Source organism: Arvicanthis niloticus, chromosome 1 (genome assembly GCF_011762505.2).
Source record: "Arvicanthis niloticus isolate mArvNil1 chromosome 1, mArvNil1.pat.X, whole genome shotgun sequence".
NCBI lineage: Eukaryota > Metazoa > Chordata > Mammalia > Rodentia > Muridae > Arvicanthis > Arvicanthis niloticus.
In genome coordinates this window covers 46,732,826-46,760,045 of record NC_047658.1, presented here as the reverse complement: position 1 = coordinate 46,760,045, position 27,220 = coordinate 46,732,826, and the positions used below count along the sequence as shown (strand labels likewise).

Below are 27,220 nucleotides of genomic sequence, written 5' to 3'. Positions count from 1 at the left end.
TGTGTCTCCCTAATGTCTGCTGTGTCTGATTCTCTCTAGAGTGTCTCCCTAATGTATGATTCTCTACTGTCTGCCTCTGCCTTTTATATGTCTTACTTCTAAGCCACGCCTCTAAGTTACACCTTTAATCATGCCCTTAGGTCTTGTCTCTAAATCTGATCTCTACACTTCTAAGTCATACTCTTAAGTCACACACCTTTAATCTCACACACCTTTAATCTCACACACCTTTAATCTCAAGGTATCTAAACCAAGATTATCAGAGTGTGCTCAGCTGTTGTAGGCTATTGTAATCAAAGTCACATGTCAGGGTATATGGCTCAAGATGGCTGCAAAGCTGATAGCCGCTTTCTGCTAATAGTCGGCCCCCAACAATATTGTACAGAGAAGATGTCTTGATTCTAAATGCTCTCTTACTCCTGACTTACTTCTGCCATTCAGGCCATGTCTCTATGAGAGGTATAGTTTCTGTCACCTAAAACATTTGCTTTTGAGTAGCTTTATCATGATTGACTACCACTTGCAATCAAAGAATGGTATCTATAAGCAGATGTATCTCACCTAGCCCTAGCAGGCCATGAATAACTTCTTCAGAATGGCATCTGCCATCTCTGCAGGTACTGCTGATGCCCAAACCTTGAGCCATTTGAGTCTTGGATTCATTATCCCTGAGAAGAAAAATAGCTATCCCTCAGCTATTTTAGGCATTGAGGAGTGCAAAACACTTCACCTGGCATCTTTTGAAGGATGTCTAGTGACATATACCTTGCATGTGATTGTATTTTTTAAAAAAAATCCCAGCCCTTTCCTCTGCCATAGACTCCCTGGAGCAGGAAGTGCTGAGCCAGCTGAGTTTGAACACCCAGGGCTATTGTGAGCATTCTGTTAGGCCACGATACAGTGCTTAGAGGTTAAGGATGAACACTCACCCTTCTCTCCCTTCTAGTACCTTCGGTACCCTACAATCTCTTCTGGAGGGAAAGGGGATGGCCATTATTTATAACTGGGTCTCTTGGTTCTGGTCATTAAAAATGACTCAGTGCTTTCCATTTATCCTCAAGTCCACTGTGCACACTGATTTGAGCCTTAGAAAGCGATGGTACATGGCTTCTGAGAGAGCTCCATCATCAGGAAGGAGCACTAGGAGAATACTGAAGGAATGGAGGAAAGAGAAGAATATTATTTCACCCCTCTCTTCCTAGGGTTACCACCAACTGACTGCACCACTCAGCCGAAGATGGCAACTTCTGTCAGAATGTCTACCCAACAGTCTTTTCTGTCTCATGTCTACCATGACTGGGCCTCTACCCCATCACATGCTCCACAACTCCAGAGAAACTCGTGGTTTTTGCTTCACCAAGCCATATAGAAGTGTCAAGGTTGGGAGTTGGTCTGTATTTGCTTAGACCCATGAGCTAGGATTTTGGCTTGCTGTCTATTGTTGGTAAGCCAGTTACTTCTCCACTTCTGTGCAGACCAGTGCTTTTCAACCTGAGAAGCAAAAGAGTACCAATTTGGAGCTCTTAGAAATAATTGTGCTGAAACTACAATTCATTAATTGATTTAATCAAAAGTACTGAGGGCAGAATTGTAAAATAAGAAACATTACATAGTTTGCAGATAAGAAAGCTGAATGTCCAGGGCTCAGAGTTATTCTAAAGGAAAAAGACATGAAACAATGAATCCAATCTTTCTGACTCCTACTCCAGACCCTGCCAGCATGAATACTGCAGTGTCTCGTTGTTTATTTCAACCATTTTGTCTATTGTTGTATTAAGATTGCTCCAAGGTCAGAAGCAGTCTCTTTCCCCTTTGATTTATACCACCCTACAATGTCTATCATATAGTCGATATACAGCAGGCCTTTAATAAAACATTGACCTACTGGTTGTATGCTCGGAGACACAAGGGAAGATAGCAAATCTCATTCCATTCCTTTCTTTCTTCCTTTCTTTCTTTTTTCTAACCTCCCTTTTTTCCATTTGTGTGTGTATACAATGTGGGGAATATTATCTACTAATATTTAGAAAAAGAGGTCTAGCTAAAATTAGCAGTGAAAAATATCAGGTTCCAAAAATGTCATTCACTGCATTTATCCAAAAACTACTCTGACAATTTTGTCTCTGAGCACACACATGAAATCTTTTGCTGTACATCTACATAATGATATTAATGCAAATAAAAGTTAATACATGTGTTATCTTATTTATTTCCTTGTTAGAACTTTAAAAAATTAATCAAGTTTCTCAGTATAAAACATTGAAGGAGAAACTAGCCAGTCTAATGAGTAGAGAATAAAAACATTTATGGCCAGTCTCTGGTAAACTTGACTTTTCTTGGGTGTTGAGGGATTAATGTGGAATTCTATGCCAAAATTCAGTTTCTACAAGGGAAATCTTCATATTTCTCAGGGGGATGGTGAGAGCAGCATCTTCACTGTTCACCTGCCTCCCTTCTTCCCCCATTTCCTCTGCCCTCCACACCACAGCCAGCAGAGTCTTTTAAAATGTATAGTGTAACCTTTATTTTTGATAGCAACTGAGAAACTGATAACCAAATTACCTTCTTCAGTGTTGTTTTGAAAAGAGAACATTAGAAACAGGAAAACACAATGAAGATGAACTGTTTTCATACACGAAACAGGAAACAGAAGCCAACCTTAATCTCTGAGTAAAAATAAGTAAAGTTTTACAATCATCCTGGATTTCTGCCTTTGGTACCTGCAAACCAAGACTTTGGAAAGAGAAGCCCCAGAGAGAATTCAGGGATACTGAGACACTGGGAATTTGGAGGACAGGGTTCTATAGGGAGTGGAGTTTGCAATACTGATATTCTAGTTCCACAGAAAGCTATACAACAGTTTCCTGTCACCTTTGGTCAGATAACAAACTGTGCCTGTGCAGAGACTCCATTCAGCAAGAGACCCAGCTTTCAGGAGCCTGTGCTCTGGAGCTCTGCTTGAGCTTACACAGGAGCAGTTACAGAGAGCCAGACTGAAGTATTTGATAAACACTTCCATATCCAAGAGAAATCTCAGCAAAGCTAACTTTTAGAAGTATGGAGACTCTTGCCCAAAGTAAATACAATGCTAGACTTCTTTGAATAAAGCTGAAAAGTAAGCCTATAGAGACAAGCTATACCACAAGCAGATACCATGCCTGAGAACTAGATTCAGTTCACTATCCAGACTGCTAAATACAGACACTCGACAGTATAGTTCCCTATGGCCAGTATAAAACAGAAAACCACTCGACTTGTGAGTAAGAAAGCCCGGAATTCACAAACAAGAGAAAAAAACATGAATAGAAACAAACTTGAGTCACAGGAACAGTGGTATTAATAAGCAAGACTGTCAACACAGATAGACATGGTAAGCATGAGAAGGAATGAATGAAGGTATAATGGAGAGAGGGACAGTAGAGAACACAACACATACAAGGAAACTAGAGGAGAAAAGAATCCAATTCAAATTCTGAATGAGAAATGTAATTCCTCAATACAAACAGTGGGTAACTCTAAACACCCCAAAGAATTAAAACTCAGAGACAAATAAAATATCCCCAAACTGAAGTGCACAGATAAAAGGAAAAGCAAACAAAACAACACACACACACACACACACATGCCTCAAAACCTTTACTATAATATCAAGTTCTGTAATTTGTGTGTATTTAAAATAGAAAAAAAAGATAATTGGAAAAAACTAAATAAAAAAACTTAAATTTTCAGATATGACAGAAAAAAAAATCCACAGTATAAAAAATTCAAGGCTGCTCGAGCAGAGTAACTACCAAAAAGGGCGCTCCAAAGTGATTTATGGTGATGGTGCTGTAAACTGATGTTAAGAAGATTAGGAGCAATTGGAGGGAACATGACACATTATGTAAAAGAGGAAATGATAGATTTCTAAAAAGAAACTGTCCAGGCAAGAAGATAATGAAACAATGTTTTTTTTTTTTGTTTTTTTTTTTTTTTTTTTTTTTTTTTTTTTTTTTTGCACTAAAAGTCATCAAGTCAACCTAGAATGCATTACCTAGAAACCCAGACCATTGTCTATAAGAGAAAGTGACAGTGGCACTTCCAGCCCCAAAGAGTGAGAACATTATCACAACCAGAATAGCATGACCCAGAATGCTGAAGGGAGTTCTGCGGGCTGAAAATTATACCAGAGGCAATAATGCCAATGCATAGAAATACAAAATGGTGTAGTTTTTATTTCCTAAGATGCAATTGCCCATTTAAAAGTCATGGATTATTAGTTCAAAGTTCAAGATATAGACTACCCAGGCAGGGAAGTTAGTGTAAGGAGCCTGCAGCAGCTGGTCAGTCACATCACATCCACAATCGGAAATCAGTTCCCCCTTCCTACTTACACAGTCCAGGATCCTAACCAGGGAATGGTGCCACCCACAATGAGCAGTTCTTCTCAATGTAGTTAATTAGGTTAGGAGGACCCCCTCAGGCATGTCAGAGGCCCATCTCCCAGGTGACTCTATACTCTGTCAAAGTAACAACGTTAGCCATTGCAGCAGATGAGGTAGACAGTAAAATAATAAACATTGAAACCCAACTGTGAAGTACCATAAGACATGGAAATGAAATTCCATGACATTTCAAGCAGCCCATGTCCTGTGTAGGGAATCAGGAGGGAACTTAGAGAAGAAGAGTAGCATCAAGGGGTATCCTGGGTGGGCAATAATGCTAATTTCTTTTACTAATATACTAGGTGGGAGAGACCTGGGATGAAAGGGTAGTGAGTGTGATGGGGTGCATTGTATGAAATTACCAAATAATTAATAAAAAATATTACATTGGGGGAAGATAGATCTATTGAATGTTTACATTGGTGCAGTCACTGGGCTGTTATCATTCTATAGAATCTATAGAAAATGAGATTTCATGTGCGTCAAAGTGTTTGAAACTTGAGAAAATGGTCTAATATGGAAAGCAATGATAATGCTTTTTTTAAACGAATGTAAAATAGAATTCAAAGAGAAAGTTCAGAGAAATGGTGGACAAAGTTGTGACAGGCATTGATACCAACAGATGCTTCTCTGTGTAATATGACCATACGTGTGGAGAACACTGGTGGCAGCAATGCCAACCAATATTTATTATTTGTCAAGCCATGTGTAGGTCTCAACTCCAAGTGTCATCTCTTAAGCCATCTTCCTCAGCAGGCAGTAGCTGAAAGCATGATCTGGAGGAAAAAAAAACTGTATTGAAAGGGTTAAGTCATGTTTCCAACGTGTAAAAGTTGTTAAGTGTCAATACAATGGGGGGAAAAGACACATATGTAAAGAAAACATTTGTAAACAGCTTATGTTAATGGAGTATCATGCAAATTATACAAAGAACTCTTAAAATGTAACAATAGGAAAATGAATAGCTGAAGTTAAAATGAAACCACAGATGCAAAAAGACCCACTGGAAGGAAGGCATACAGGTGGCAAATGAATGGGGGACAAGTTGTAGCAGCACATCATATGATATCAGAGGAATGGAAATCAAAACAAACACATACCACCACATGCCTGTGAGAATCCTAATGCTGGCGAGAATGTACAGCAGCAGAAGCACTCATTCATAGCAAGCAGGAGTGGGAAATGGCCTGGCTAGTTTGGAAGGCTGTTCAACGGTTTCTCACAGAACTAATCATACTCTTAACATACAATCTAGTAATCACAGTCCTTGCAACTTACTGAAAAGAATGAAAAACATGTCCACATAAAAGCCTGCACATGGATGTTTACAGCAGCTTCATTCATAATTGCCAGAGCTCAGATGCAATTAAGATGCCCTTCAGTGAATGAATAAACGGTTCTATACGCAGACAGTGGGATCCTATTCCACTCCACACAGAAACGAGCAAGTCGTGAAAACTGTGGAAGAAGCAAGTTTACTAAGTGATAGAAGCTCTACGTATGCAATCACTGTAAGAGACAGAGCTATAGCGATAGTGGCCATTGGCTGCCTGCCAAAAATTAGGAGACCTGAAGGGCAAGTAAGTGGAGCATGGAGGATTTGGGAGGCAGTGGAATAACTCTGCAATACTACAGTATCTGCAACCACATGCATATCATTATAAATACATCCAAATGTAAATGTACAACACCATGAGCAAACGATAATAAAGCTGTGCACTTTGGATGAAAATGAGTTGACGGTTTTCATCCATTTTAATAAATAATGTGATTAACATAACACTCTGGTGCAGTGGTTCTCAACCTGTGAATCTCAACCTCTTTGGGGACAACATATCAGATATCCTGTATGTCAAATATTCACATTATGAATCCTAACGGTAGAAAAGGTATAGTTATGAAGCAGCAATAAAGTAATTTTATTGTTGGGGGTCACAACAACATAACGGACTGTCTTAAAGGGTCACAGCATTAGGAAGGTGGAGAACCACTGCCGTAGTGAGTGATGTTGATTAAACACACAAAATAAATGATTCTGTCTGTCTGTCTGTCTGTCTGTCTGTCTCTGTCTCTGTCTCTCTCCTCTCTCTCTCTCTCTCTCTCTCTCTCTCTCTCTCTCTCTCTCTCTCTCTCTCTCTCTCATTTGTGTGTGTGTCTGCCTGTCTGTGGCAAAGAAATCAGGAAATACTCTGTGACTTCCACTTAATGTTGCTATGAACCCTGGCCCAACCTAAAAAGGATCTACTTGTGTAAAGTTGCTAAGAAGCTCTTGTATAGTCTGTCATGGCAGGGAAAGTTGAATGAAGCCTGGCATCCCACGTGAGCTGGAGTGGGTGTTCATTTACGTAAGTCCAATGACTAACTGGACGTTCTTGCTTTCTTCTACTCATGGGTCCTCTCCAGCCCCTAATCACTTACTCTTTTCTCTGCTTTTAGTCTCCTTAAACATTCTGCCTGATCCTTTGACTTGAACTTGCCCCCACGCCACCGACTTGATTTCCTGATAACTTCCTTTATCAGTCACCATCACTTAAATGACCCCCACTCTCCCTCTGACCATCATTGATTTTTATGATCCTGTAGTGTTTATGGCAACACCTGGATAGTGATCTTTGTATTGGTTACTTCTGAATGACCTGGAATACATGTCCTGTGAAATAGCTCCCATCTCATCTCCACTTTCTTTGCTTCAAATCCAAGTCTTCTACGTTAAACAGCTCTATATCCATTGATTGAATTTGAATAATTCACTCTTCATTGATTTACTCGTTCTCTTTTCTTTAACAGTAGCAAAATAGCTAGATATTCCTAGCTATAAGGAGCTTAGCTTATTTAATAAGTAGTTTCCTTCTGCATCTAGGGCTTTTAGCCAAAGAAATACTGTTCAGTGAGCCCAGCAATGACTTATGCCTGCCTTTTAAGAATAGAGATTCTCCTTATAGTTCCCTTTAAAACTATTCATTTAACATTACCAACTATTCTTATTTCAGTTACCTGCTGTCCATGGTATAATAATGGCTAACATTATTAAGAATGTAAAATTTACTAAGCAATGTAGCAAAAGCTTAAGACTTTATTCATTCATATAGAAATCATTTAAAGGAAGTAACAGTTTTACCTCCATGTTCCAGGTGGAGAAATTGAGGCGCACAGCCTATATACACCCCAAGTTGTAAAGATATCGAGTGGAATTCACACAAGTTAAGATGTAATATATGTATTATCATCCATTATAATCGTTTTAACCACAAAGGAGGTTCTAAAAGAGCAGAAACATGGACTTTTCCATCTCCTCAGCGTCATAGTGCTCAGCCTGCAGCAGCCATTCAATAATGATAAAAACCTATCGATTGCCAGGCACTGCATAGTTCCCACACAAACTATTTACACATCACACTTTCAAGTGAGGATACTGAGAACAGAGAACCTGAGGATTGTTACTCCAGCTCACACTGGTGCTGAGGCTCCAGGGCTAAACCCCAAGGGCTTCTCCAATTTGATTCAGAGCACTTACTTAGAACACTTTCCAGATATAGAGGACTTGCTATCCTGGCCCTGTGTTCTGAACTCATCAGATCTTTGTGAAGCCTGTGATTGTGCATTTATTTTAAGATATATTTTTATTTTTAAAGTGTGTATATGTGTATGAGAGCCTGCATGTGAGTGTACGTACTACCTGCAGAGGCCAGAAGAGGGCATCAGATCCTCTGCCACTGGCTTTTCTGCCACTTGTGATCTACCCAATATTGGACCAGGATCTGAATTCAGGTCCTTAGCAAGAGCAATATGCACACATAACCACTGAGCCACTTATCTCTCCAGCTCAAGATTCTCAAGATTCTCTATTACTAACAAGTACTGGGAGCCTCACCTTGAACAAGAAAGTCTAGACCAAAACTTTATGCTTTTAGAAAATTTGGCTTTCACTGAAAGCTTAAAACTTGCTCATTGACGGGGCAACTGGCACAATTCATCCTCATTGGTTACATTAATGAGAAATTTTTATCCCTGTGTTGGGACTCACTCAGCTTATGATCAGATTATTTATAAACAGGAACTCTGCCAACCACTGCTGGAGAAAACCCTAGGACTCCAGCTCAAGGCCCCAAGCCCAGATCCAAGAAATCAGCCTTGCCTGTGTCTTTAACTATCCCTAGATTTCCCATTAAGTTGGAAGGAAACCAAACTTCCTCCCAGGACCTAGGCTCTCAGCTCTTAGGTCACCATATCTAGACACACTGGCCTTCCAGCAATATCTAGAAAAGATAAGCCTTTTCCCTCTTCCGATTTGGGCCTCTGTTCTTGCTGCTTTCCCTGCTCCATTGCCCTCTTTTTTTTTTTTTTTCAGGCACTGAGCCTTTATTTTCTGTCACATATTCTGTAGCTTCATTTATGTCAATTTAGTCTGTAAAAGAAATTTACAAAAAGTCTTTTTTTCTCTTTCAGGTCTTAAATGACTTATTATTCTGGAGTCAGACAACAGACCAGATTTAAAAAAAAAAAATTCCTAGTGTTCCCTCTTACAAAATGAGCCACTTATATTCATAGTCAGAGAGAAGAAAGTGGGGTGGTACCAACCTGATGGTTACAACTCTTGTCCATCTTATTCGGCTATGAGATGAATGGTTGGCTACACATTAAGTTAGGTTACAGTTTGTGGTATGTGGAGAAAGCCTCGATCTGACTCCTCTCCCCTTCTTTCTGTGAAGATACACTTCCAAATACTCAGAGTGTGAAATAAGGAAAGAGCTTCATGGAAGAGTAAATTCCAAAGCCCAAGGTGCTGTGCCAGGCAGCTCCCTCACACTGCAAGGTTGACGCCATTGCTTTGCACCCCCTCTCTGACTGTGTCAGATGGCAGTAAGGCCTCTTTCAAGTCTCAGCCATCCACACTCATTTATGATCCATGTGTGACCATGCCCAATTCGAACAAGACTGACTCGTGGTGCACAACAAAAGACCCTATGGGGAAACAACAGTGTGCAACTTACAACAAGACTTCTTAGGGTGCACCCCCATCCTTCAGCTCGACATCTGCTCCCAGCTGCCGGTGTCATTTGGGGTTCCAAGCATGATCTTCCATGAATGAATATAAATGCTGAATCACCTCTGCATAGAACTCTTTGGCATTGACCATCCTGTTTAAAATTCCACACCCTTCTTCAAACTTGAGCGCACACCACTGCCTTGCTCTCTGTTTCCCACACAGTGCATCCCACCATCTGGTGTACTCCATGCTTTACTGATTCAGACTTTTACTGTACTTCCTCCTCCACCCAGGCTTTACAAGCATAGTAAATTATGCCCATTTTATTCATTGCTACACCTCCAGTCTTTGGAACAGGACATGGAGTATAGTATGTGCTCACTAAATGATCATGAATAGTTGACTCCAAATTAAAGGTCTTGGACAACTGCACACCCTCTTCCCATTCTTCACAGTTGTTCTTTGACCAACAGTTGTTGTCTTCCCCTGAGCTGCTCTTCACCAAAGAAAAACTGATCAAAAGGGAGACTCTAGTGGGCCTCAATCTTTTTATTCTGTCTTGAATCCCTAGCAGGCGGTAGAGATGAAAGATAACATAGCCGGGAAGACCTTTGACCCTCCTGGGGGCAGCATTTCTAGCCAAGATATAACGATTTTAGACCTTCATGAATGAATTCCTCTTCTGGATCATGTGGGGCCATTTTAGACAAATAGAAAGGCATCTCTGCACAGGATTGCTAAGGAGCTCTAATCTTCTGCACGTTCAAACTACCAGGGGTACATGAGGACTGTCTTGGCTCTGCTTTCACAAACTTTCCAACATTTGTCTCAGAAATGTCTCCGGAAGCTGAGGATAGAAACACCCTGTCAATTTCCAGGGCTTGGCAGGCTCCATTTGGAGAGAAGACGCTATGGTATGTTTATTAATGAAGAAATGTTTAGTTTGGATATGTGGGAAGACAGCCAACTACCCACAGGGTTCTTAAGTCGAGCCGCCTTTGGGAAATTTATAGCAATGAAATGACCTTTTCTCTGACAAATGGGTTGCTTCTGCTTCACAAACTTTCATCTCTCCCACCTGCCCTGAATCTCCTGTCTTGATCATCTTTGCCCAGGGGCTGCTTGGCAGGAATCTGACATTAGGCTAGAACAAAGAAGCCATTTCAGGCAGGAATCTAAATCTTAGGCTACAACAAAGAAGTAGGTGTCAGGCATGAAAATGATTTTGGGCTAGGACAGGGGAGTAGGCTCACATATTTTGGTCATTCTGATAAGCCTTAGAAACAGTGATCACGGGAGTGATTATAGGACTTTGCTTATTGCCTTGCTTGTTCTTTGACTATTTGTGTTTGTTGTCTTGCTTGTTCCTTGACTATTTGCATTTATTGTATTGCTAGACCCTCAACCTAGAACTGACCTTAATACTTGCATGTAATTAAAATGGTATAAAAGCAAAAAGGAGGAGGAGGGGTGGGATAGGGAGTTTATAGGGGTAAGGGGAAGATTGGGAAAGGAGATAATATCTGAAATGTAAATAAATAAAATATCCAAGAAAAAAGTGGGGAAGGGGGGTCTATAGTTTAGAGTTAAGAGTGAACAAAACTGGAAAATGTGAAACTTAGCAAAGCCATTTTCCTTTTCAGCAGAGTATTTCATGAGGCTAGCTGGCACCAGGCACTCTGGGAAAATGATATGAGCTAGCATCCTTAAGGAGACTTCAGTCCTCAGACAGCTTAAGGCAAACACATCAAGCCTTCATTAACATGGAAAGCACAAATGGCCTGCAAACCAGTGTACTCTCAGAACCAAAGCTTTGCCCTTTTTTTGGTTTGTTTTATTATTTGTTTTCTTTTTCCAAGAGAGCTAGCTCTTCCCTTTCCTTTTCATTCTTCCTTATATCTTTTTTGCCCCACCTGTGAGACTTAGGAGCACTAAAGACATAGAAAATACCCAGATGTTTCATTAGCAAAGATTCCCATAGCAAAGTACCATGGCACAGCTGTCTAAAACAAAGATGTCTTCCAGTTCAGGAGGCCAGAAGTCTAAAATCAAAATGTCAGCAGTTCAGGTTTTTTTCTAAGGACCATACAGCAAGGACCTATAACAGTCTCCCTTGTTTCTCTCTCTCTCTCTCTCTCTCTCTCTCTCTCTCTCTCTCTCTCTCTCTCTCTCTCTCTATAATCTCTCTCTTTCTGTCATTCTCTCTCTCTGTCTCTCTCTCTCTGTCTCTCTCTCTGTCTCTCTCTCTGTCTCTCTCTCTCTCTCTCTCTTTCTCTTTCTTTTTCTCTGTCTCCAGTCATTGTTGGCCTGACATTCTGTCTAGAGGTGAGAACAAGTACAATTGTCCCATTTGATGTTACTACTCCTGTTGCTATTTTTATTATTCACTCTTGTTTAGGCAGCCATAATGTTGAAGTATCACAGCTATACCTCATCTGTCATTTCTAGAACCACTCCACATCAGACTTCTTGGTCCTCTGGCTCTTTCAATCTTTCCACACTCTATTCCTTGATGTTCTTTGAGCTTTTGGTGCCGGAATTGTGTTGCAGATGTATCTATCTAGTGAGGCTGGGCTCCCCAGGATCCGTTGATCTCTGAATTATGACCAATTGTGGCTTTCTGTAATGGGCTCTGTCTGCTAAAAAGAGAAGCTTCTTTGATGTGGAGTGAGACCTACTATACCACTCATAGACATATGCTCTGAGGATTTGACAATCTACTTCACAGATACTATCTTAGCAATCTTCGTTACCATTCTGCTCACAATAGCTAGAAAATGAAAACAAGATGAATGGATAATGGAAATATGATACCACTTATACAATGAAATGATATTCAACTATAAATAAAAAAGGAAATAATAAAAATTTTCAGGTAAATGCATAGAAGGAGAAAAGATTCTACTGAGTAAGGTAATCCAGATCCACTAAGACAGATGTTGTGTGTTCTCTGTCATCTGTGGTTTCTAGTTCTAAATCTTCAGAGGTGAGTATACAACTTGTAGAAACCATGGAAACAAGAAAGGATCAGAGGATCAGGAGGACAGGTCATCTGGGTATCCAATATCACGTATTAGAGTACAGATGATATGAAGCAGGAAAAATGGGGAGGGAGCCTTTAATTGGATATGAGAAAGGGATGTGAATACAGAAGAAAGAGGGGGAAGAGGAACAAATAACATTAAAGATACTTGATAAGCCCTCAAGGAATCATACTATATCACTTAAAACTATATATAATACATGAAAGTGTATGTACACACATATGATACACATATTTAATAAACACATATTAACTGAAGCCATGCTACTTATGCTATAACAATCCTCAAAAAATCCATAGACTCTCTAACAAAAGCCCAGTACCAGGCATGAGAAGCTTCCCTTTGAGTTGTTGCTCAGGTATTCCAAATAACACCTAAAACAATATAATTAATTCTCTTTGCATTTGTCTGCCTCTCAAGGGTAGAAGTAAGCCCCTATTGGTGAAGACACCACACACTTCAGAGATGAGACTCAGGAGTCTTGAGCTAGATATAAGCTGCAAGCCTTGTTCCTGAGATCTAGTTTTCAGGGTTCTAGAGGGTTGTTAAGAAGCTGCCAACGGAGGGAAGCAATTAACAGTCCTATCTTCCAGTGACCTGACCCCCATGGCAAGAAATCCCTTACATATAACAGTGATACCTATATCTTGGTGGCAACCAAGGGCTGTCTAATTGGAGTTAAGTCCTGCTCAACAGGAGGTAAGGGTGTCTGATACTGGAAGCGAGGCCAGCTGTTAGAACTTGATCACTATAATCACTAACGGCTTTCTAAAATGCATTATTAACTTTTTATAAGTGAAAAGATGAAAGCCTCACAATTCATTCTGTAATGTCACTATTGCCTGATACTAAAATCAGAAAATGATAACACAAGAAAATAAAAGGACAGACTACTATCTCTCAAGAACACAGACGTAAAATTTTCCTAAAAGTTAGACACCAATAGATCCCATCAAAATGTTAAAGGGGGCCTGTGATGGCTCCTCTTGGTTATCAACTTGACTACATCTGGAATTAACTAAAACTCAAAAATGGCAGGGCCTGCTTGGGAGGGATTTTTGCTTGATTTGAAGTGGGAATATTTGTTTGTTTATTTTATTTTATTATTATTCCTTAGATTACTATTTCCTAAGAAGAAGGTCTGTGGATCCAGATGCAATGAGGGATAGGGAAAAACAGGGGGAATAGGGAAAGGAGATCTATAATCACAATATACTCTATGAAAAAATGAATTTTCAATAATAGAAAAAAGACAAAATATTAAAGGGAGTGTACATTGGGGTCAAGAAGATTTATAAAAATGCAACATTGCTTTAAAAATTCAATTACATTATGTCAATTGAATGAAGACAAAAATCTGCCTAATTATTTAAAGATACTGAAAAGGATGTAAAATACAAAATTTGACAAAATGTCATCTAATTTCATTATGTCTAAACTCAACAAACTAGGAATTTTAAGGGAAAGTTCTCAGCCTACTAACAGTTGTCTATAAAATTCCTACAGCTGATACCAAACTTAATGTTGAAAGACGGGGAACTGCTCCATTCCCAACCATCACCACCAGGATCAAGGACAAGAAAAACATGGAGGTCCTCATCGACTGTTCAGCATGATGCCAGGGCTTCTAGCCAGAGCAATAAAACAAGAAAATGAAATAAAAGACATATTGGCTCCAGAAAGAAGAAAGGCTGTTTCTATTCTTATACCATGTAATATATTCTGTGGAAAATTCTAAGACTCCCCACCGTTGCGGGTTAGAGACCCAAAGACTACTCAGCATGACCAAAGTTTGAACTGAGAGTCTGTTTTAAGCTGGTCAGCAACTCCCTGGAGAGAAACACGCTTCACGGAACAGCCTTCAGTGCATATTGCAGGGACATATTAAAGACAAAGAACACAGGGGAAGTAAGCAAGAAGTTTTAACGAGAGCCAATAAAATGCAGTTAGCTAGGACATTTCCACCCTGAGTTTCTCCACCAGGGTTGGGTGTTCTCCCACAGGACTTCTCAGGACACAGAGTAGAAATAACAAGATTGAATGTCTGACTCCTAGAGCCGCTGATGTGGAGGAGGTGGCTATGAGGTGCTAGAAGCCCAAGAAACTCGCTCTCCCCTAGCCTGAAATCTCTGGTCCCAGAGGAGCTGTCTTGTGAGGGGAACCAGGACCCAGTTGCACTGAGCTCTTTCCCTGGAGGCAGCAGCTCCTTTCCTGGGACAGTGTGTTCAAGAGAATGGAGGAATTTGGGAGTTTGGGCCTGACTCTGGAAGAAGAATGATTGGTTATGTTGCCTAATACTTTGGAGGGAAAATGTAGACGGACACATCTGCCACTGAACAGTATATGTGAAATCATCTAAAATGAGCATATGCTAAATATGTAAAGAAGGGCCAGGTTAAATTACATGAAAACCATGGCACGACCTTAAGAGTCGTTACTAAGTCTTCATATGCAATTCCTAGAATGGAATGGAGTGAATTTAAAGTAATCATCAAAATATTTTCATTGACCCTAATGAAAGACCAGTGACTCTGCATCATTTCCTAAAGCTGTTGCAGCCCGACAAGCCAATGTTGGTCAGGGGTGGGGGAGACAGTCTTTTCAGAGTTCTAAGGTGAAATAATATTTCAAGACCCAACAGCAAGGATACAAGGTTAACAACACCTTGTCAACTAACATTAGGACCCTATAAGGACAAACAGAAATTGCAAAAATTGAAGTGAAACCCAGAGGGGATAGGGAAGCTTTCAAATTGCAGAGCGTAAGGAGAGATTAAAAGCAAGTCATCAACCAATAAATTATTTTTAAAATGAACTCAGGAAACATGAAGATGATGAGACGAGACATATAAACACCTGGAAGTTAACCTGAACCAGGGTGGACTCTGTGGGAGGAAGGACTTGGTGCAGATGCTGGAACGTTTCTAGGAGGATCTGCTTGCAATTTTGCTGGCCGTGGTTTCTCAGCAGTGAAGTCTAAGTACACACACACACACACACACACACACACACACACACTGCTCAAGCAACATTTTCTGGGAAATACATTTGTGTTCTGAGTTGATGCTACCCAGCATTGATGATGGTAAGCACAACTTGAAAAGTGTTTTTCTTATATGGAATACACGTGTAGTTTACTTTGCTTCAGTCAGGCATCAAAATTCTGTTTGAAAGTCTAACTTAGACACATGTTGTACTTTCTACTAGCTAGAATTAGTGATGAGTATGTGTATTTAATTCTTAGCTGCCTCCATTCTACTTCTTTGTATATGATGTGTCTGCTAAATATTCAATACATGTAGTTTACTAATCCAAAAAGAAAGAAAAAAGAAAGAAATGAAATTTTCAATGAATCTACTTTTAAAAATCTATTAAGATTGGTAGATTCAGTCAGCATGTTTATATTAGATGGATATACAAAAATCAATATTATCTCTTTAGGTTTGTGATAAGAAAATGAAATAAAGGATATAATTATATTTAAATACCATCAAAAAATTAAAATCAAAGATGAGTGTGTTGCAGAGGCCTGCAATCTCAGGACATGAGAAACTGACAAAGAAGAATCAAGAGTTCAAGGCCAGCCTGGGCTACCTGGCAAATTTAAGATCAGTCTTAGATAATAGATACCCTGTTAAAAACAACACCACCAACAACAACAAAACAGGATAAAATACTTAGAAAGAATTTCAAGCGAAGAAATGTAAACTGTTTATCATGAACACTATAAACATTGCTGGCAGAAATTAAGAGGTCCTAAAATAAACAGAAAGACATTTAAAACCAATGAGTGAGAAGATGTACGGTTGTTCAGGGGCCAGTTCTGGAGAAACTGAAAGCCCTGCTTACATGTTTGAAGAGAGAGACTGACAATATTAAGACAAAGTTATTTAGAAATTAAAGGAACCTAGAATGTCCAAAGTCAACTTCTCCTTTTCAAAACATTCTATAGAACCATAGTAATCAAAACAGAGTGGCCTTAACAACAGCAACAGGGTAAACATGGGTAAGTAAATACAAAACAGAGACGAGAGATAAACTTTTGGATTTATTGTGAACCGACATTTAACAAGGATGCCAAAAAAACCAAACAAACAAAAAACTAAACAAAATCCCCAAAGCTTACAGAGAGAAAAGATTTTATCAACAAATGTTGTAAAAGTTATCCAAGCAGAAGAATAGAGGTCAAACCCCTGTTTTACTCTAGGATAAATCAAATCAGGTGGATCTAAAGTCTAAACATAAAAGCTAAAAATACTAAAACTACTTTTATTTTCATTTATTATTATTGGGTGTCATGTGTGTGTTTGTCAAGGCTGGTGTGTATTGGTCAGAGGACAACTCTCAAAAGTTTCCTTTCTTCCTCCACCATAGATTCCAGGTGGACATAAGTGTTTTTACCCATTAGACCATTTCAATGTCCCTAAAAGTAATAAAACACTTAGGGAGACATAGAGGCATAAATATCTATAACCTTGAGTTATGCAATAATTTTAAATAGAATACTAAAACTACAAATGATAAGGAAAAAACAAATTGGCAAATAATATTTTCTCAAACTTGGTGGGTGTTTTTTCTTCAAATACTGACAGTAAGAAGGAAAAACAAAACAACCCATAGAATGAGAAAATTTTCAATCATATATATTTGATAGGAGTCTTAGATTTTATATATGAGGATTCCTTTATGTCTTGCATATTCAAATGTGTAGGGGTGTAGGGGTGAGAGAGGTTTGTGATGTGTGTGAATACATATTAGTTTGTGAATGTGGGAATCCAGCTGCGGAGAATAATTACCTTGGGTGCCAGTCCATTCCTTCTACTTTGTTCAAGACAGCATCTTCTATTGTTCGCCACTGTATAACTGGCCTGGAGCTTCAGGGATTCTCCTGCCTCTGCCTCCTATTCCAGTAGGAATATTAGCATCAGATGCACACTGCTTCATTCAGTATCAGGGTAGTTCTGGAGATCTGAACTCGGGTCCACACAACTTGCATGGCAAGCACATTATGCACTGAACCACACACCCTCAGTCCACCTTAAAAATGGGTCAAGAATTTCAATAGATATGAAGATGTGAAAAAGACAAGAAAGGCCATGAAGAGAGCCAGAACTCATACACAGTTGTGGACAGCTAGCATCTATGTTCACTTTAGAATGTATGGTGGCACCTTCTTAAATGGTTTAGCACCCACCCTTTTGCCTTGCTAAGCCTATGTAGTTATCCAAGAGAAAATATACAATCAGCTGAGAATCAGTTGGTGAATGGATACAAAAAAGTCCACATGGCTTGATGATTGAATATTATACAGTAATAAAAATGAAACATTAATGCATGATACAGGATGGGTCAATCTTTAAAATGGTATGCCAAGTGAAAGGAACTAGCCTTGAAGGACCACATGCTGTTAATTTCCAATTACAGGAAGTGTCCAGAAAAGGCAAATCTATAAAAACGGAAAGCAAATGAGTGGCTGCCAAGGCATGAGTGACAGGAGTGGGCAATGAGAATAACTGCTAATGGCGAAAGAGTTTCCTCCCATGTGATGGAAATATTCCAAAGTTAGATTGTGGTCATAATTGCACAGTTTTATAAACATGTTTAAAAACCAATGCAGTGCTACACTTTAAAATTGTCTGGGATTTTGTAGTATGTAAATTACATGCCAACAAAGCTGTTCATGGTTTTTGTATGATCTCATAAAGATCGTTCAGCATCTGCTAATTAAAGCAGTTGTCTGTTTTTTTTTTCTCCTTTTGTCTTTTATCTTCTTACCATCCTCACCTTTTGGTGAGTCTGGTGCTCCAGTTCAATCCTTCCCATCCCATTCTTTTCTAATAACTTAATGTTTACTACTAAGGAATACATGTAGGACTGGGAATATAGCTCAAGTGGTAGAGTGCTGGTCTGGCATGCACAAAGTCCTAGGTTCAATCCTATGCCCTGCATAAAACTAGGCATGGTAGTCCATGTCTGTAATTCCATCCGCTGGAAGCTAAAAGCAGGAGGATCAAGAGTTCCAGGTTAGTCTCAACTACAATAGCTAATTTGGGGTCAACTTGGGCTACATAAAGTCCTGTTTCAAATTCAAAATGAAAACAAACGTGTACATTTAGAAATAAAAATGAGTAAATTTTGTCAGATGGCAAATAAATGCTTCCTTGCCCTTCGAGATCTGCTGTCCCACCCTCTAGATGTATCTATTGTCCATGGTTTCATAGGGATCTCTTCAGATCTCATTGGTACACACACAGCCTGTTTTCTGTGCTTCTGACACTCAAGGCTAGGCAGTGTCCTACACCATAGCTGTCTTATGGGGTGCTGCATTTCAGAGCTATTTTCACATATGCACATATGCACCAATCAAACCTACTGAATAGTGTAGCATCTGTTGCTATTTCTGCCATATTTGTATTTATATTTATATTTAACCCACATGTAGGGTTTCATTTCATGTTTTACTATTACAATCATTAAACATTAACAGCTCCATGTAGCAGGTACTAAGAAATCAGGCATGAAAAGTCGTATGACTTGACTTTGAATGCTAATAAATGTGACGATAGTTTTACAGAATAATGCCAGACATGTGAGCTTGCATCCTCTGAGGATACGAGAGCTAGAGTATATTTGAGAGGCTCTTTGGGGCTAGGTCAAATTGTACCCTCTTTTAGATCACAGGCTTGAGTATACAAGTTTAAGCAACGTGCCTAAAACATGTGGGTGCATGCTCTTAATACAAAGATGATTGTTCAGCTTTGATGTCTGCAGTTTTCCATCTTGACAGCCAGGCCTCCCAGACTCATGACACAGATACCATCAATATGCATACATCAATAGCCCATGACAGCCCTGTTCAAAACAGAGCCATGTAAGCTCCCATTCTAACTCTGTGGCTCTGACCGATGGTTCAGCTATCCCTTTGGACTCCTGCTTAACCTTGAGGGAAGTCATTCTACTTCTGACAGTTCCTGTCACCGTACTGACTTAAGCAGCTGGTATGGATAATGGTGACAGAAGGTGGTGTCAGCCACGTGGGAGGTTCAGAGTATTTGTGCCACAGGAAGGGGTGGGGAGTGGAAAATAGTAAACGGGTGTTTGAGAGCTGGTAGGAAACCACTAAGAACAAAATGTGATTGTCAGCATCTTTGGCTTCCTTGAAGATGCTCTGATGTAAGAGGGGTGTGGTTTGACTCTGAGACAAATACAGCCACTATTTTGGTTCTCCTCCTTCTCCTTCTCCTTCTCCTTCTCCTTCTCCTTCTCCTTCTCCTTCTCCTTCTCCTTCTCCTTCTCCTTCTCCTTCTCCTTCTCCTTCTCCTTCTCCTTCTCCTTCTCCTCCTCCTCCTCCTCCTCCTCCTCCTCCTCCTCCTCCTCCCCCTCCTCCTCCTCCTCCTCCTCCTCCTCCTCCCCCTCCTCCTCTTCCTCTTCCTCCTCCTCCCCCTGCTTCTCCTTCTCTTTCTCCTTCTTCTTTTAAAATTTATATATATGTATATATACATATATATGCATATATATGCATATATGTATATATATATTTAAGAGGTGAACGTGGTTTGTAAACCTAAAACTCTGACTAAAGCTAAAGCTTTATTGACTTCTGATGCTCAATTTCTATTAAGCAAATCAAAAATTCAGGGCTGATGGTTGTTAAGAGAAATAAATGCCATTTTTAATGAGGATATTTTTTGGTTTCTACTCATATACAGGGCTTAACTGACTCTGTATATGTTCCTTAGTATATGTTTAAAATTCTTTCTCTTTGAGTTAAAACAAATTTGACTTTAAAAAATTTAGAACAGCATTTTAAGAACTAGTCCTTTGATCTCAAACTTAGACAGTGTACTTTTTTTGACTTCAAAATGAAAATAAAAAGTATTTGTGGAATAATTAAGCTGTTTCCAGTGGGATAATTATGTCCCCCTCCCAAAGGACAGAAAACAGGACTAGGGGATTTGAAGCAGCCCTAAGAATATAATTCTGTTCTACAGTGCTACAAAAATCCTGCCTGATTTGTAAATTTGTGTTTCCATGGTAACATGAGAGTGTAGTTAAATAATCCTCACTTGTCTAGGACTGAATTCCAGCAACTCTTCCTAAACCTTCATCCTATTCTAATCCCACAGCTGTTGCCATGGAAATGATCAGATAAGATTCAGTCCTGGAGGCAGATGGGCCTGCAGTGGGAGCTAAGTCCTGGCCTACATATTGGTTCCCTTTGGTTGTTCCTCCCAATCTTTGCTTTGCAGAAACCAGTCTCCACACATGAGAGGTTAATTTAACAGGAAGTCCTGACAACGAGGCTGTGTGCTTGAGCATCTGGTCCAAATGAGGAAAAGTCAGTTCCAAAACACTGCTGAGGAACGAAAAATCAGTGATGCCTCCGTTCTCCTCCGTTCTGGACACTTACAGTAAAAAACAACAGCAGAGGCTTTTTCACCCAAATCTTACTCACACTGATGGTCCCCAGAGCCAAGAAGGAGCCACCCCACCCTGCACTTTGCCAGCAGAGGTGGCAGCATTCTGCTGTTCGCTATGGTCCCTGGGCCTTTGCCAGGTGCCCCAGGGTTCTTGCCTGCTGCGCCAGCAATGTCCTCAGGCGTGACAAAGTTTTTCCATGCCTCTGTCAAGATCCCTTTAACGTGGGCATTCTTGCACGCAGAAGCATAAGAAAATCTAAAGTTCAAAACATTGTTTCTAAACCAGATCCAGCCGAGACTGGGCTGGGATTAGGGTGGGGAGAAGCCAGAATTTCTCTCTCCTTTCAGCTTGTGTTACATCATTTATCTTGAAGTCTTTCTCCAGAAACTTCATTAGCCCGAAAGTCAGTTTGCCTTTCAGTGAGGCAGTGAGGCAGTGAGGCAGATTTCCTGCAAGGGGTGGCCCTGGTATGTCACAAAAACAAGAGAAACTTAAAAGGGGAACACAGAGCCCGAAGTGGAAGGAAAGATTGGAGGATCTCTAGATATGAAAATCTGAGTGGTTTCTCCAGAAGAGGCTGAGGCTGGGGTTTCCGTGCCTTTCAGCTCCAGACACATTTGCTTCTCTATGGGTAACACCTCATCGTGCTATTAATTTAGTGATGGATGAAGGAGTCTCAGCCATCTTTGTTATTGTTTTTGTTGCTCTTTCCCTGGACAGGATCAGTTTAGTTCTTATTAACTATGCCCTTTTGGAAGATTCATCCATATATTCTATATGCTGGCATAATTCTTTAGATGAAATAGCATATTTGATAAATATTTGTTTACTTCAAGCATTGATGGAGGAAGGGTGTCCCAAGGTCCCACCCCTATCTGAGGATCTATTGACAGTTATTGGTTGTTGGGAGAAGAGGAATCTTTTCTTCAATTATATGGCCATTGGTAAGTTGCCTATCTTGTGGATAACTATACTCCTGCAAGCCACCCTTACTAAACTCAACTGGTCTGTAAAAATTATATGGAAGTGAGGAGGGAGTTGGGAAGAAGAAGGGATCCAGAAGGAGTAAGGAGTTGATAAAAGAGGGTATTAAGGGGAGGTTAATATAATCAAATTATATTATATACATGAATTATATTAAGTTGTCAAAAATAAGATTAAAAATAATCCCTTGTTGAACTTAAAATGGATTATGTGATCTGAGACTTGATTGCAGTAACAATCAATCAAATGCGAATTGTCTTATTCTTGGGGCTCTTCTCACCCTAGTTACAGTGACAACTTTTAGAACCTGTGTATAACACTTTCTCTGGGAAAGTTGTTATAGTTTTGGTGGCAAAAGTTATGATTTCCAATGACATGGTGTATAATTTCATTTCCTCAACTTTCATAATTTTGCTGACACAAGAAACAGCTAAGAATTTCTGAGTCGGGAGTTCACAATCCTTGGGAGCATATAGTCTTAGATGGAATCTGGCCTTGTGCATCTTCAGTCAGGTCAACGGGGCTGCCAGTGTTCACTGTTTCTCTTCACAATATCGCTGAGATTCACTGTCTCCCAAGTGATCATCATCTTCCCCTTAAGACAGGTGCCTGTGCATTAGTGTCCCTGGCTTCTTCTTAGCCCTGTTCAGTGCTTGAAGCAAGGCAATACTTTGAAAATCTCTATCTGATCCTGATTTCTTAAAACTTTTAAATGGCTCCTATCTCTGGAATAAAGTCCAAATCCCTACCTAGGTCTCTGCCACCAGCCCACACCGGTACAGCCCAGAGCGTCCCATGTATTTCCCATGCCCTTGACAACATGCCTTGGTCTCCAGAGTGCACACATGATTGGAGTGCTTCAGCCTCTTCTTGCTCTAGGCTGATGCTATTCACTGGCCAGTTCCGAGCTGCAATGTAGTTTCCTAATATAAGCCTTTGCTCTGTTCCACACTCACTGTAGTCCCCTATTGAAGGCTCTGCTTGCATGGTTCCCGTGCATTTAGATGGATTCATCACTACTGTTGTCACACAGAACACACAGAATGTTTACATTAGTCTTTTCTGGAACGTAAGTTCTCCAGGAACAAAGATGGAACTTATCTTATGCATGGGATAGATGAAACACCTGTGAAAATAATGTCAATGAAAATACTGTCATTGAAAGTAAGTGGTCATTGCAAGGATCACTGATGTGCAAGGTCATATGTGGCACAAGAAGCACTTTCGGGTTCGGTTCAAATATTAAGTACTTACATGTGCCATAAATATGTATCAAAGTGATACTGGAATCACACTACACACATTTTCTAAGTTATATAAGATCAAGTATATGTACCCAACCCTCCTTCAAAATAGGTCTCACATGCCACCTTTTTATACTGCAAGACAACCTCATTGAGAAGATTTAAATATTCTACCTCTCCAGTCTGGCAGGATTCTACAGGTATCATTCTTCAGAGAAGCTGATTCTTGTGTTAAAAATAGCTATTTTCTTGGATCATGGACTCTTTTCTCAGGCCAATTACTTACCTGGTGCTCAGCTGAAGCAAAGATGTTTGGCTCTAGAATCAAGGGGTGAGGTTGTACACAGTGTGGGGGGTGCACAGAGTGAGTTACAGTACGGAGTCAACAAGGACTCAGCCAGCCCCTAGGGAACTCTAGAACTGGATGGAACTCCAGGGTTTCTGTGCATCGAAGGGATGGGGCTAGCCACTGAACACCCACATTAGCCAGGGTTACTACAAGAAAGCTCTCCCATGAGTAGGTATGCCTTTGCGTGAGGCAGTTCTTTTAATATGAAGGCAATTGAGGGACACTTTCAGTGTGAATAATGAACAGGAAGCACACAGCGGAAGAACTGAATGGCTCTGATTTGGGCAGAGTACTACAGTCCCTACAAGGAAGTGAACACAATATTTCCTGTATTCCTTCTTTCTTGTCTTCCCCTGTCCCTTTTAGTTGAAGAGATTTTCTATTATTTAATAACATCATTGATTAATATTACTATTAATTATTAGTATTAAATAATAACAATGGTTTTGCTCACCTCCTACCTGTACCTCCCTAGTCCAACTCTGTTAACATAACACAATGGGTTGTGGGGAAGATGTGAAGATGCTAGGTGCATTTTGTTTCACAGAGCGCTATCCTCTTCATTCTCATCAGGTTCTGACGAGATGGTAAAGGCAAGAAGAGAGGTCTTCCCCTCCAAGGATTAAGTGTGCATCTCCCAAGGATGAGAACAGAAACACTCATTCTCGTTTTAAAATGGATAAGAATTCGTGACTGTGAGGCAGGGATATGGCCCAAAGCTTCTGATCCCTTTGGGCCATTCTTTTGGAATAAACCATGTATTGCAGGTTGAACGTGGAAGATGGCTTTCAGGGGAATTTCCTTAGTTCCTGAAGTCTCAGAGATTCTACCTCAAGCCAGACAGAGCAGCTGTAGCTGGGGTTGGGTAGAGTCAAGACATATCTGAGAGCCAAGTCTGCTCCTCATCTCTCTTCCAAGGGCCCAGGTGCTCCCTAATTGAGACTTAGGCGATTTATCTAAGTGCCAGTTTTTTCATCCATGGTAGTTTCTCCATGCACTAGATAGAGAGCAGTTATTTATACATACCTTGTTGTGTAAGTTGTTGGTGTGTGACCACACACTGCTCTATTTTTCTGGGGCTCTGGGCCTCTCTCCCAGCCCTCCTCCTTTCTCTGCCCTTCTAGTTGTAGCAGCACGGTGCTATCCCAGAGGGAATGTCCCTCTCTATGAAGAGCATGAGAAAATGGTACAAGCGTGGTTTTCCTGCCTGCCTCTGCCTCTTCGAAATCAATCCCTCACCAAGGCCCAGAGCAATTCATTGTTCAAGCCCTTGCTTTGTGCACTTGCTACGGGAGTTTGGAGCTCTGACATTTCCCCCAAAGAAGCTGTTAAAACCATGTCACATTTCTGGAACTCCTTTCTCTTTGGAACCGATTGTGACTAAATTCATTCTCTCTCTCTCTCTCTCTCTCTCTCTCTCTCTCTCTCTCTCTCTCTCCCTCCCTCCCTCCCTCCCTCCCTCCCTCCCTTCCTCCCTAATAGTACTATTTTGGTGTCTGGACAGAATCCAGAATCACGTCAACATTGGGCAAACTTTCTGGAAATAAAGTCAGTTGATGGATATTTATTTATTTATTTATTTATTTATTTTTGGTTTCATGATGTACAGTCTCCTGTCATTCAGAAAGAAAATCTGGTCATTTCTTTGTGTCCCAGGTGTCTCCATTAAAAATTGACAGCAGAGAATCCACATTAAGTTCAATTACCTCTCCATACAACTATACTGAACACCTGCCTGCCAAGTGAATGTCAGCTCTGTGCTGGGTGAAGTTTGGAGACAGGAGAGGAGCTGGATCTCCAGGCTGCTCCACCAACACAGAACCCAGTAGTAAGACATGAGTGTAGCTGGTGGGACTGCCTTCTCTAGGACCTGACTTCCTAGACTCTGGCTGCTCAGAGCTTAATTTCGGCTCTGGCTGCCTGAAACTGTGACACCCCTGAAATGTGGCTAATTCAGTAGAAGAACATTTATGGCTATTTAATTTCAATTAAAAATTATATTCTAGCTCTTAGAAAACTTTTACATTTTGGCTTGAATAAATAGAAGTATAGGCTTCCTTTAAAATTATGTATTTACTTGCTTGTGTGTGTGAGAGAGACAGAGAGAGACAGAGACAGAGAGACAAAGAGACAGAGAGAAAGATCAGGTATGTGTGAGCCACTGAGTGCTGTGTCAGAACACATCTCGAGCATTGAACTCAGGTTCTTAGGTTTGCCATCCAAGAGCTTTTACCTGATGACCTGTCTCCCGGCCTGGATCCCCTTTCTGAACTCTAAATATTATGAAATGCATGAAAGTGTCAAGTGCAGGCTTTTAGTACAGTATTTGTCATGTGCTATATATGTTTTAAAATATATACAATGTTTCTAAGAATAATTATGGAAAGAATAGAAAATATCCTCCTTATCTATGCATTCATTCAACATTGAAAATAAAATATACTTTGGCTAGATGAGGGCCAATAAGATAGGTAGTTAAGGTTAAACACTTGGAGCTTTTACAGTTTTTAATGTGGTTGCCAGAAACTCAAAAATGATGTTCACAGCATGTTATCTGAGGCAGAGGTTTACTAGGAGAAAAGGGGGTAAGGAAATAACAAAACATTTTTTTATATATATTTTTATGTATATGACTGTTTTACATGTATGTACATCTGCATGCCAGAAGAGGGCATCAGATCCCATTACAGATGGTTGTGAGCTACCATGTGATTGCTGGGAACTGAACCCAGGACCTCTGGAAGAGCACCCAGTGCTCTTAACATCTGAGCCATCTCTCCATCCCCAAAATGTACATTTTATGTGGTAAACAAGACATTGAGAATTATGTCAATTGCACGAAAATATGAGCATCTCTTTTGAAGGGGATGCAGAAGTTCAGAGGCCTAAGAAAACAGAAAAGAGGCAAAGGTGGGTTCAGCAAGAGAACCTGACACCTGTAGACACACAGAGGCAGAAACAAGCCCAGTTTGTGAAGAACGTGAGTAAATTTCAAAGTTCTAAACCACAATTGAGGATGAACATCAGAAACCAAAGCAGCATCTCTATGGAAGGAAGAAACTCAAAACATATTCTGAGGTGGTAGGAAGTCTTTGAGAATCTTTAATGAAAAGAACAACATGGCCAGAGCTCCCTTGCTTCTTGCTTGGTTGGTTGGGTGGTTGGGTGGTTGGTTGGGATTTCTGATGATACTAGGGGTTGGATCTAGAGCCTCATACGTGCCCAACATGCAATCTATCAGGGCTGTGCTCCCACCCTTTTGTGCTTTTATTTATTTATTTTAAAGATGTATTTAATTTCACGTGTATGAGATTTTTGTCTGCATGTATGTATGCATGGAAGTCAGAAAGGGGCACCAGGTTCCCTGTAACCACACTTAGGATGGTTAGGAGCTGTCATGTAAATGCTGGGAATAGAACCTGAGTCCTCTGTAAAAGCAACAAGTGCTCTAAACCACTAAGCCATGTCTCCACCCCACCATTTGCCCTGCCCCTCCTCAGATCTTTTTAAACATTCATTTTTTTTTTAAGAGATCTTTCTAAGTTCCCCAGGCTGGCTTCAAATTCACTTTGTAACCCTTAAGGACCTTGAACTTGCAAAGTTGCATTTTGAGATCTTCTCCCTGGTGTTAGTTTGAGGAATAAGAATAGCATTGGGACCCCCTCCACACAACCAGAATGGCAAAACAGAAGAGTCCAGGGAGCCAGTGTTCTCCCTGCAGAGATGTTCCTCGGAGGAGAACAGAAAGAAAGCAGCAACCCAGTTGCA

The 27,220-nt window shown here is 40.3% G+C and overlaps 1 pseudogene; it reads left to right on the top strand.

The window, feature by feature from the left end:
* Positions 1 to 577: 577 nt before the first annotated feature.
* LOC117709972 (YEATS domain-containing protein 4 pseudogene) lies at positions 578 to 15,326 on the top strand (annotated as a pseudogene).
* The last annotated feature ends 11,894 nt before the right edge of the window (positions 15,327 to 27,220 follow it).